Raw genomic sequence first — 14309 nt, 5'->3', positions numbered from 1 at the left:
GAAATAATAATTCTGTTATTTACATTATCAACAAGACTAAATTGACGTCAATTCATTAAAAAAAGTCTTAAGTAAATAAAATCCACTGACGCTTCGGAAATTCTGTAATTTACATTCACTATTCACCTAGTCATCAATTTTTCAATTTTTCAATATTCTTCACAAGATATATTTCACACAATAAAACAATTGAGTCTTTTCCATTATAATAACCTTCCTCCAAAAAAAATAACTGCACTGAGACTGTATAGTATCAGAGAATGTAATTCAGACTTAAAGCTGACATTCAAATGATTCTCGACTTAAGAAACGTAAAATCCAAGGTCATTTATCTATCTCAATCCAATTTACATTTATCTCCTAAAATCTCACTTCAGTGGTGTCCTTATCTAAAAATGTTTGCTATTTGTAAAAACTCATTTCTAACTAATGTGCAAAAAGTAGCACGGCCGATAAATCAATGTCATGTATTTGATAAAAAAAAAATATTTTGTCAATACAAAGATTGTATTTCACAGAAAACTTCCATTAGCCTCTCTTACAACAGAAGCACTGTCTAAACACTCGATATGTCCTCTACAATGACAGATTATCCTTTTTCACAACTTCAGAACACATGAAACAACAACTTTTTTTTGTTTCACACATATATTTTCCTTATTCTTATTCATAAAAACCTACTACACAGAATGAGTGACTGAACTATGACTTCCTTATAATCATAAAATAAAGGACTTCCTTAAACACAATCACACTAATATCGTGTCCTTGCAGTGTTATTTTACAACTATATCTCCTTAAACACTTCACCTATTACATCGGCAGAACATCGCGTAAATTCGTGCAAGCATCCATCATGGTGACAAAAATTTCCAATATTGGCATTTTGTCCGATTTAAATGCTACCGTCACAGAGTAAGTTTTTGTTTCCTAGTCGAATGATCAGCATTTTGCCACCATCGTTTTCCTGTTTGAGTAGTAATTATAAGTCCCGATCAATAAAGCATAATTTTACCGGCAATTCCTTTCTCTACATAAACGAACGATATAAAGTATCTGCTGAAATGCTCTATCGTACTACTTTGTACTTATAAGTAAGTCTCAGCAGAAATACCATAATTGTATGTTTTTAATCTCGAAACCACTTACAAAAACCGTAGACGGAGCTGGATCACGTTTCTCTTTTGCAGATTACGTAGTCATGGGAAGATCTACGTCTAGGGACCACTTTTAGAGGAAAATAATTATGAATGTTAAGCCTAGGGATTGTCATACAGGAAATAATTTTTTCAGAATGTCATCTGAAATTTTTCAGCATCAATCAGTTTGCCAGAGTTAATCATATCACAGATCTTTATCCTTATCCTACTGAATATCTTAAATGGACTTGTCCATCTTTCAATCTGGACAAAACCATTCATTTTTTAGGGGAATTTTTTAAAATACATGTATGTACTGACTGAATAGCAAACAGTGCAGACCATGATCTTGGTGATCTGGTTTGTACTGGTTTCATGGGTACATTCTCTAGACAACAGCAAGTGAAGGATTAAAATCTGAATGAGTCCTGGGGGAAAAATTAGCTTCACATTGTTTCAACTGTAATTCAAGTATTTGCATTAACATGTATGCACCTGAATAGTGAATACATGTAAATGACTAAAAAGGATTGAATAGATATTCTTTTCATTCCATCATAACTGCTTTTGGGACAGTATTTGTATTTTCCATTGTTATGTATCAACTTATGAAGCTAATAAAGCGAAACAATTGTATTGATATTTAAAATTGTGTTGGTTTTTGATCTATTTGTACTATTTTACTAAAACAAACTTAAATATTCATACATGTATTTCCTTGATTTGTATTGAAAAATTGAGTCTGCATGAATATAAATAGACAAAGAAAACTTCAAAGTTAAATGAAATAGAGTCATTAATTACACTTAAAGGAATGGAAGTTACCACTGAAATCAAACTTTGTTGTCCATCTTTTTCAGATATTTTTAAGCCAAGTTATTGAATTTAAATGATGAAAATCTAAACAAATTCTCAACATCTCAATCAAAATTACATTAAATTCTACCGAATCTGAAAACACAATTTCTTATTCTAACCAAGTACCAAAAAGACAATTTCGTCTTCACTTTTGATTGGATGACAACTGTTTTCCAATAAAGCAAAAGCTTCGGTTTGGCAACTGAAGTTGAAGTGATGTCTTAGAAAATATTAGTATTTGCGGCCCGGTGATTTAAGGCTGTCTAAAGATGCATACTGACCTTTCGGAGATTCATTCATTCTTTCTTGGAACGTCAATCAAGTTGAGAGGAACAAAGAGTGGCAAGGAACGCGCCAATTATATTGCCTCCTGTCAATACTTTACCCATAATATCAGTACCAAGTAAAAATCGTTTATCTATATATGGGTTGGCATTCAAACAAGTTACTTCCTCAACATTCATTATTTTCCCCAAGTCGAGAAATGATAGATTTTTTTTCATAAGAAAATTACACTTCATGTGCAGTTTTTTGGATTTTCTGGAAAATCAACACAAAAATCTCTCTAGAATGAAAAGGAAATTACAGCCTTTGCTTAAATACAGTTGCAGCAACTATCCAGCATATATAATTATATTTTCTCAATCAATACATAACATAAAATCATAACAATAACAGTAATGCAAACAGCTAATATTTCTTTTTCTTTCTTCAAAAGGAACATTTTCCTCTTCTTTAGAAAGGGCAAATTATGAGCATTTTAAAAAATATGGTAAACGGCATCGCCTAAATAATATAGCAATGAAATTGAAATTCCTTGTCATAAAAGTAGCAAAATGTAAACAATCATTATAACTGTACTAATTGCAAAAGAGAAACAGAAGCTAAAGATGGTCAAGGTAACCAGTAATGAGTAACTTTTTTAAAACTATAACAGGACAGCAAAATAAAGGCTTTTGTGAAATTAGAATAAATTTAAGGCAATTCTGGGGCATTATAAATGGGTCAGACCAAGATAGATTAGAATTCATCACATTTTCACAAGCATCAAAAGCTTCATGTCTAATATGTAAAAGGATGATGCACACCTTAAACAAACCCCCTGATTAAAAGTCCCTTTTGAAAGATTGTTTCTAATTTGGGTATGGGTCAACACTGATGTTAGCCTGGTAACCCAACTGGGCCTAAAACAGCACCTTGTCTATTCTAAGGGGCTAACATTACAAAATGCTGCAAACTAATTTACCTTACTATCATATGATTACACTATAAAAATATGAATATTCCAGACTATAAAAATGTAGCCCAAAACTCCATTTAATAGAAATGCTTTACTTCCGAAGCCTATGGAATCAAAAAATTGAATTCAAGAAGTCAATGAAAATTTCAAGTTTAACCATTATACCTTTTCTAGTTCTTTCTACATCAACTACATTCAAGTAAAATTTGGAATAAGTAACATGTAGGCTTCTATCTGAAATTGCAGCTATAGGCTGTCTGCTTAATGCTGACACAGCAATTTCTCTATCATATTACATAAATGGCATTGTAGACATTATGTCATTTACAATCTAATTAAACATGCATTACAAGACTTGTTTAATCAATACTTAATATGGTTTGGCGGTTGTATGGGAGAATGTCCCAGTTACATTTACAGCATTTTGTTTTTTATTTATTTTCTTAAAAATAAAATGTTTAGAAAATGTCATTGGTCTCTTATGATGCTCATAATATTGTCAATAAAATCTTTAATATAAATCTATAAAGAAAGGGACAAAAAAGGGACATAAAACCAGTACATGGATAAGGATAAAAAATAATGGGATTAAATTTTTTTGAAAAGTTTCATCAAAATTTTACAAAGATGTACATGTCCGATGAGGTTTTTAAACCTTGCATGCCAAGTAACTGTTGATAACAGTTACAACTATCAACAGTTACAACTGGGTAAATATATTGATATATTGAGAAGTTCTATTGAGAGTGCACCATCAATTATCTATAAGTAATAGAAAGAGCACCAAAACACGAGGCTATCTGATTTGTACGAGGGGGCGTAGCCCCCGAGTATAAATCAGATTGCCGAGTGTTTTGGTGTTCTTTCTCTTTTGTATCATAGTCAAACATAAAAGCACGTTCCCTGTTGTCACAATATGAAACCCCGGCAAAAATGAACCAATGAACGAACATCTGAATATGACATTTCTGTCGCTTTCCCTTTCTCTGCCGTCACAATATGTAAACCCCAGCAAAAATGAGCCAATCAATGGGCATGCTCTGGAGTGCGGGTAACTAATACCCGCACTCCAGTTAACGCACTGTGCATGTATATGTATACGATTTAACCCCGACACATTTTCAACAGAAAGGTCTCCGAACTATGATACAACAATAAAATGTTGTTTGAATCCTGGTATATGATGGAGAAATACCCATATATTATTAAGCAAAGTTTGGATAACATCTTTTATCCCAATAGTCTTCAAAAGTGTATTGGTTTTCATTTGAAACATAAATAAAGCAACATCAACAAAACTTGTACAAATTTTCTTGAATTCTAAGAATCTACAGTTTTGTTATGTAGTATTTACTTGATCAACATTTTACAAAAGCTTTTTCACACTGAACCTCTTTGAAAATATAAGCAGTAGAATTTCTGAGATACACACAAATTTATAAATTGTCTCTTCAATACAGCTACTGGTAAGATTCTTCTCTAATTATGTCTGTGCTGAGAATCGGAAATTTGTGCTCAAGTTTTGTTACATAAATCTTCGGTGGTCTGTAATGTGCTTCTGACCACTTTAAAACCGCTGAGAATTCCTAGACAACTGATGGAATAATGACCGCACATTTTGTATCTCACGAAGATGGAAATCTGAGTCTTAAGTGAACTAAACCTCACACGCTTTTAATATTAATCATCCCCAAAGACACTGCTAGACTTTCAATCAAAGTAAAAGACACTTATAGGTCCTAAAAGCTTATAGGCATTTCAATTTCAGAACATATATTTCATGATCTTAAATATTACCTCTAGTTTGCCTAAATTGTCACTGCTTCAATTAAATTAATTACCGAAATGGAAGAATCTCAACAGAAATAAAAATTCTATATTTTTCCATAAGCAGTTGCCTCCCTTTTTTACAGGCTAAATGTCTGCACGCTGCTTTCTTAATATATTAAGACAAGCTCATTTACTGGCTTTAACCTAAATGTAAATGGACAATTTCCCTGCATTGAATTGGGAACAGTCCATTATCATTATAAATGGACTGTTCTGAATTTGGAGCATGCCAAGTACATTACAAAGGTTTTTTCCCTGGCAAGCACTTTGGGAACATTAACCCTGAACACCCAGAATTGTAGACAAATTGGGAAAACTGACAACATATATTATAAACATCAAATAAGGCAAAGAAATCAAATCAATATTGGTAATCAAAATGGGCCAGAAAGAAACACTGATTTCATAAATTAAGATGGGTAAGGGTTAATCATCTACAGATAGGAAGACCTTACTGGCTTGCATTATGTGTAAAAGACAAGACAGTCTCGAAATTACGATATCAAGTGTCCCAAGAATAAACAAAAGTTGACATATCCTATTCTTGGCTAGTCAAAACAGATGGAGCTTTTCATTTTCTATCATTTGATAATTTCCTAGAATCACACAGCTCCCCGACAAAAGTGTCATTTCCATTAATAATAAAATCAGAAAGTAACCAAGTAGCAAAAATTTTGGATTTATGGGAAAAAATGCTGATTTACAGTGCAACCTATGCACAGTGATCCTTTTGTAGAGCAGTTACATCTTTACAACAGAGCTGTCATCGATAGAAACAATATGGATGTATTGTTGATATGCCTTGCACTAGATCAATGACAGCTCTTCTTTACAATAGCAGTATTGTGTCTTTCAAGTGTAACAATGCACAGTCAAAATATTTGTTTAATCCCAAAGTTTGTTACTCTGCAGAGATGGCATTGTACATGTATATATACAGAAAGACCAAATTCACATACATCATGAATAAACCTGATGGGTTCCTGTAAGAAAATATTGTTTTCTTTCAACTTACAACTATTATTCAACAATAACAACAAGCAAAATTTGAAACTGTGTGTGAAACTAGGACAGCATTGGGGACGTTCAAACAAGTTTTAATTATGATGGAGAACTATAGAAAATATTAAATTAGAATACAATCTAGATTAAAAGGCTATCATACATGATACAGTATATTGAAATTCTGATAACATATATTTGCATTATATATGTATATGTATTCATCATATATATATTTTCATCCTTAATATAACACATGCAAACAATGTATATATACATGTGCATGCCATGTTTGTGAACATTCAAAATGTTTTTTAAATACATGTAATTCATTTTATGGAATTGGTAGCATAATGTAAATAATCATAAAGTTTGCATGTCTTTAAACAGTCTTTCCTTCTTATCAATTTAGATTAAAATCTACAGTCAACCTTAGAAAGCCAACTTTCAGGAAATAAGTATGATCCAACATGAATAATTAAATTAAGATCAATTTTTTTTTGCAAAAAAATTTCACTATTTTAAAAAATTTTTACAATTATCATCATAGGAAACCAATGGTTCCTAAAATTTTTGAAAGAGCATATTCCTAAATTAAATGTAATAAATTCAACAGTCAGCAGTTTTTGCTACTTAATAAAGTCAAACAACTACAAGTCGATAATTGTACTAAATCCAAGTAGGGCTACAGCAATAATACTCCAAACATTAGGGGAATACAGTCTGCAAACATTTCAAGTAGCAAGGTTTTTTTATATTAAAGCTAGTGTACACAATCTACATGGAACTCTGCACAATATCATTATAGGTGAGGCAGCTAGCTGACTGTTGGGAAATCTGGACAATACTGTGTAGGTCTGCTGAGAATTTCGAGTATGTCTACCATGTGACAGTTTGATTAATTCAGCTACTTCAATTCCCTAGCCAGACAAAATTGTCCATAATTAAGTCTTGTTGACAATTTACAATACAATGCCAAGCCCCTCTAAAATCCTGTAATCATGATGTACAATGTTAGATAAATAAAGAATTTTTTTTTATTTAAAATGTTTATAATTCAACTGTCAAGGAAAACAAGAAACATATTGTCTTATGTTGTCTTGACAAAATTGATAAACATGACCTTCCCTAAATAATGCAAGAAAAACTTATTTTTGTATAAATATATTGATTTTGTTTCAGCTAAATTAAGACTAAGAAGTTAAAGTTACTTTTTCAATTTAGAATCTTTAGTGTCATTTTGATCTATAGATATGAATGCTAATTTTTTATGTAATATTAATATTACCACCTTATCTGACATTACATCATTTCAATATGTTGTTGACTTTTATTTCTGAAGAAGACATTTAATTATGTAAGTCGAAACTAGCAGAAAGTATTAGACTTGATATTAATTTTATGTTATCAACAAAAAAAAAATGAAATTTTTTAATAAAGTTTTTTTTAGCATGATTATATTTTATGATAGTGTATTGATTTGTAAAAGGTTGTGTCAGTTTACAGGGCACTAATCTTGTTCATCACAAAACCAAATGTAAAAATATATAGACCACAACAAAAACAAGAGGGCCATGATGGCCCTGAGGTCGCTCACCTGTATATAGGCCCCCCCCCCACCCCCCAACGTTGCAGGGCCAATTTTAACCCAAGGGCTTTTATTTGCACAAACTTGGTAGACACCCATAAGAAGATGTTTCATGCTAAACATCTAAGCTCTAGCTCATTGGGCTTTTTAAAAGAAGATTTTTTTTAAAGTTTTTACTATACACATATAGTTAAAAACAATGACACCCCTGGGGCCGGGCCAGTTTTGACCCCAGGGCTTTTATTTGAACAAACTTTGTAGACACTAACTAGAAGATGTTTCATGCTTAATATCTAAACTCTAGCTATTTGGGTTTTTTCAAAGAAGATTTCAAGTTTTTGCTTTACACATATAAGGAAAAGCAATGATCCCCGGGGTGGGGCCAATTTTGACCCCAGGTCTTTTATTTGAACAAACTTTGTAGACACTCACTAAAAGATGTTTCATGCTTAATATCTTAACTATAGCTATTTGGGTTTTTTCAAAGAAGATTTTTTAAGTTTTTGCTATACACATATAAGGAAAATCAATGACCCCCGGGGCAATGCCAATTTTGACCCCAGGGCTTTTATTTGAACAAACTTTGTAGACACCTATTAGAACATGTTTGATGCTAAATATCTTAGCCATAGCTCTGGAGTTCTTTAAAAGAAGATTTTTTAAGTTTTTACTATATGCATATAGGGAAGATCAATGACCCCCCGGGGCAGGGCCAATTTTGACCCCAGGGCTTTTATTTGAACAAACTTGGTAGAAACTTATTAGAACATGTTTCATGCTAAATATCTTAGCTCTAACTCTTTGGGTTCTTTAAAAGAAGATTTTTAAGTTTTTACTATATGCATATAGGGAAAATCAATGACCCCCTGGGGCGGGGCCAATTTTGACCCCAGGGCTTTTATTTGAACAAACTTGGTAGACACTGATTAGAACATGTTTGATGCTCAATATCTTAGCCATAGCTCTTTGAGTTCTTTAAAAGAAGATTTTTTAAGTTTTTACTATATGCATATAGGGAAAACCAATGACCCCCCAGGGCGGGGCCAATTTTGACCCAAGGGCTTTTATTTGAACAAACTTGGTAGACACCCATTAGAACATGTTTCATGCTAAATATCTTAGCTCTAGCTCTTTGAGTTCTTTAAAAGAAGATTTTTTAAGTTTTTACTATATGCATATAGGGAAAATCAATGACCCCCTGGGGCGGGGACAATTTTGACCCCAGGGCTTTTATTTGAACAAACTTGGTAGACACTCACTAGAAGATGTTTCATGCCAAATATCTAAGCTCTAGCTCTTATGGTTTTTTAAAAGAAGATATTTAAAGTTTTTTCTTTCGGTTGCCATGGCAACCAGAGTTCTGCATGGAATTAAATTCTTTGAACAATTTTTATAGGTGACCACCAAAGGAACATTCCTGTGAAGTTTGGATGAAATTGGCTTAGTGGTTTATGTGGAGATGTCATTTAAAGTAAAAGTTTACGGACGGACGACGGACGGACGCCGGACGAAAAGCGATCACAAAAGCTCACCCTGTCACTTTGTGACAGGTGAGCTAAAAATGATATATATTTAAAGGACTGTTTTCATCGCAAAAAAAATGTTAATTTTGTTGATTAACTTACTGAATCTTACCATCTCACTGATACTAATAAACAAAACTTGGATGAAAGAAATTACTAACTTTCATCAATTAAATAAAACACTTAAGCGACTTTTTCTACTATTCAGATTTTACTGTTTAAAACAACAGTCAATGTTATTTATCATAAATCAAATATCATTTATAATGTTTATGACATTGAAAAAGAAAAATTTTAGTTGTGCACCCTTAGCTTTCATTTCTGTTAGAAAAACTATTCTGTGTTGCTGACCCAGAGTCATGGAAATAGTCCAGTTTAAGTTAAGAACTTTCCATTGTGTTATTTTAAAACTTTTTTTTTTAAATCAACCTGAAGTATTACCATATTTTGGCCAGGAATTATAACTATACATGTATGTAGTTTGCAGCTTAGCAAGCCTATCATTCAGCAATTTAAAGTTAGAACTTCATGTAAGATCAATCTTTGTTCATAGAACAATCAAATAACTTATTAAAACCTGAGACACATTCAATTGACCATAACTCTGCCTTGTTTTAATATAAAACCGTTTTTACTGCCTAGAAATCTGATTGTAACCACTGTAAATGACAACAATAAATTAACAATTTCCTCGATTCATGGCTCACTGTTCTTCTATATTTTTCATCTCCACTATTGTTGACATCATCATCTATTTTTATCACTCTGGAGAGAAATCAATGGCCACTCTTTCACGTTGTATTGGATATACATTTCTGTGAGAATCAATATTTCAGCGCCATGTAAAAACATAGAAAGCTTCATTGCTTTCTATATGAACGCTGGTATGAAAAAATGTCTCTTTAATGTTAACTGACATATTGAATTCTTATTGAAATTCAATTCTATAGCTCTTGAAATAAATAAAAAATCTTTTGAAATAAGCTTATTTATCTTCATTATTTCAAGGGTAATTCACATCTCTACTTTTAACGTCAATGACAACGTGAACGTCTTTTGACGTCATTTGTAAAATGATATCAAGGGTCCTTTTCTCATGCCTACATTCATATGACTATTATGCTGAGTACAGATATAACTTATAATTAGAGGCAAATTAAAATTGTGGATTTATGCCTTCACTGTAAAATCAATTTACAGCGACAATGTTCCAACTTCTATATAAAGAAGTGGTATTTATATACAGCATTTTCAAAGTATATTTTTCCCTTTCAGTTACCAAAAAAAAAATTCAGGGGGTTCTGAAGACAAAAGTTGGATTAATATAAAAAAAAATGTTGTGACATATATATGCATAAATTTATGAAAACTTCCTTTGACTGAAAAAGAAACTCTCTTCCCAAACAACAAAAAAAGGTTAAGCTGATAATGAAAATTTAGAAGATAATGGAAATTTACACAAGACCCATAAAAAGCTACTGGATTTTCCCAAATCAGACAAAAATTATGCAGAACTTATGTCAGTTCCACACAAAACTGCTTTTAGCAGTTATAAAACAAGCTGAAAAATAAAATGCAAAAAAATATTTCCACTAGTTTTCCATTTTATGCCAGTTTTCTCAATATAGAAGAAACATGACCTAAATTATGCCAAATAAAGTACATATCATTTTTTCCTAGAGCAATAAGTAAGGGAAGCAACTCCTATCAAATATACCGACTGAGTTTATAACAGCCTTGTCTTCTCCTGGTAGAACAAAATTGGAAACTCACCAAATACCTTAAATGTCACAAATAATCAAGAACCGGTGGTAAAACGTCAGAAAAAAATATTATAGTGCCAAAAATATTTCATATATATCTGGAATGTGAAACTAAAAGTAAATAATACTTTGCCAAAAAAATCTTATAAACGTTTTTGTTGAGATATTACACTAAGTAAATAACTCAGCAGCCAAGTAAAGTTTATATTCACGTTACCTTGAATCATTCTATTTGAATTTGAATAGTAATGATGATATTGAAACTTTATGAAGCAAACATATAAAACCATGTAGGATTTTTACTATTATTAGATACCTTAGTAAGAATAAAGTAAGATAATTTTCTTCCAATTTAAAATTTATTATTTTCATTGGAAATCTACTGGAATAGACTGTTTAAGAGCTGCAACGATACAGTTACTTAAGAAGCGTACTTCAATATGCCACATCTATATATTGCCAGTAATTTTGGAACCTGGGAAATTAATTTTGCCATTTTTGAAATGATCATTCTTGATCTCTATGAGTTTTGCTTGTACTGTTGCCTATAATTAATGAAAAATGTTCCATTACAAGTGTTGACTCCCCTGCTGAATTGACACTGGAAAATGAATTCATGCAACATACATGATGTAGGCTACTTGGCACTGATAATTTTTTGTTATTTTGTCAAATTGATGCGGGTCCAGGTGCAATCCTAAGTGCTTAAAGGCCCAACTGGACTATAAAAGCCAGCAGATGGCGCTAGGGCAGGTTTCTTATTAATTTTATGCATGCTTCACTTCAGGGACCCTTTTTCAAAGATTTAAGATTAATTACCAAATACATTTAAACAACACTTGGCATGTATGTAGGCATAGATATTCTTGATATAGATTGACCAAAATTATTCAAAATAAAACTTTGTTAAGTGTGTTTCTGGAAAAAAATACTGGCTGTCAAATTTGAAATTTGAATTTCCATGGGAGGAGCCAACTGATCATTACAGGTCATGAACCTTCAGTAGTAAACAGATGCACGTGGCAGTGTTTATTTCAGTGAGAGAGATTTGTAGCAGACGATATATATTTCAGGGAGAGAGATTTTCAGCAGACGACACATTCGAATGCTGAATACATGATAAGAAAAAACAATAACTTTTACTGATCTTACTTTATCAAAAAGTATTTATATCCAACAAATTTACAATAATCCATTAATCTATGATTTTTTTTTTAATTTCAAAGTACTGATTAAACTTGTATTTAAATGGTTTAAACTTCATGAAAACAGTAAAAGTAACTTCCAGGTATAGTTCATTTACACAATATATTTTGTTGTAAGTATCTTGTAGTCAAAATAACATTTCACAAATTTTAATGTTTATCATTTGTATAAAATTTTTATATATTAATAGTTTAAAAAATTTTTTAATTCCTGTCAAGATCATTTTTAGCAGTTTTTCTTAAAAGAAATGTCCCATGTAAGGCACATCTTTTGGATTTGGATATAGTTGTCTGGCTTGATGAAAAAAAACTGACTTCAAAAATAATATCTGGACAAGATGGCTTGATAATGTCTTTTAATTAATCTGATTAACCTGTGAGTTATATAAAACATCCATTAAACCTCTCCTGTGTAAAATCAGCTGTTTTGTTTATATTCTCTCTGTAGGTTAACACTGCATTCTATTTTTAGCTCATGGTTTATAACAGACAGTTTTACACCACTGATTAGTCACACCCACAAATACTCGCTGCCGCGGCAGCGAATGTTGCCCCTTTAATGCCACATTTCTCTGTAACATGGCATTGATCGCAAACATTCTGTCTTCTAGAACTTCAATGAACTATTTTTCCTATAATTTAAAAGTAACTGTCACATACAGTACATAGCATTCTTTCCTTATAGACTATTTATCTGACTTAAGTCTCTTTTGTCTAGTATTATAATTCATTGTGTGACATCATCTATTAGCTATGTTTCTGGATGTAGATATAGCTTATATTTTTTGTTTATCTTTGAAGTTAAGAAATATATGTGACTTATGTTTCATTGACTCACTATAAAAACCTATAACCTATGTCCGCAATCTGGTACATGTAATATAAAAATCAACTACATTGTGACAAAAAATCCCAGGTTGTGTTCCTGCATAACTAACTTGCCAAAAGACTTAAGGAAATTAATGAATACCGAGTCAAGTACAGGTGTAAACAAGTAGCAATTTGTGTTATTCCTAAAATTTTAAAGCCACCCCAAAGACTGAAAGAGAACAGATAAAGATCTGTTTTTTATTTATCTCTGTAATTCAGTATTTCTATAACTATATAACGGTGACATTCAATACTGTTATATATATAGTATATATATAAATAATCCAAATTTTTATAAGTCAATATAATTGCCCAAAATTATACAATACCAACCAAACCAACACTGAATTCAACAGTCATGTCCATAGAACATTTCTAAATTATTATTCTGAATAATAAAAATGCGAAAAGAAAAATGCTAATACCTCTACTGAAATCAACAAGATCTTGACCTGTGTTTATATTTTCCATTATACAAACAAACGCTTCTGCATCTTGCCTTTGAGCAAAACAATTGTACTAAAATGTTATCAACACAGTTTGACAGATCAAACGCTCCAACGGTAACAACCAAATTATTCCGATTATCCAGCTTCCATGACGCATGCGCAACAATTATATGTTAAACGCCGTCATATAACGTTCCGTTTAGTTTTGCGAAAATTTTGTGGGTATGAACCATCGTAATTGCCTTTTTCCCATTTTTTAATTTCAGTTAGGATTGATTTTTGTAAGTAGTTATGATATAATTAAGTAGACTTCATAAAATAGTGATATGAAAAATCATGTTAAACTGTTAATTTATATATTTTCCAAAAATCCTTAACATCCAGCCATTGGCTGGACCTGTTACTGAACATGCCAATTATGTTTCTCGTTATAAATTAGCTAATAGCTTGAATAACTGCAAGGATCATATCTCAGAAACGCTTTTGTGGTAGCAACTTGAAACTTAATTGACGGACAGATCTTATTCAGGAGTGCAGCAAAACAAGAATGATAACTCTACTTTTCATATTTTTTATAGTTATTGCCATTGGTTGTTTTTCATGCTTAGTATTTGTCTCGAGCGTGGCTTGAAGAATTGGAGAGATGTCATTGAATGCAATACTCAGAAATGATGATATGATAAAATCTATCATATTTTTTTTAGTTTTTAGTTATTGTGCTTTGTTATTTTTCAGCTTCCATGAAAAATATATAGTCAGGAGCATAACTTTTAAGTATATGTAATATCAATTTCAAACTTCGTAGGTGGATAGATCCCATTCAGAATTGTATTCCACAAGAG

The sequence above is a fragment of the Ruditapes philippinarum genome, unplaced genomic scaffold (assembly GCF_026571515.1).
Source record: "Ruditapes philippinarum isolate M1 unplaced genomic scaffold, ASM2657151v2 ctg6437_1_1_1_1, whole genome shotgun sequence".
In the NCBI taxonomy this organism is placed as follows: Eukaryota; Metazoa; Mollusca; class Bivalvia; order Venerida; family Veneridae; genus Ruditapes; species Ruditapes philippinarum.
This window is presented reverse-complemented; position numbering follows the sequence as displayed.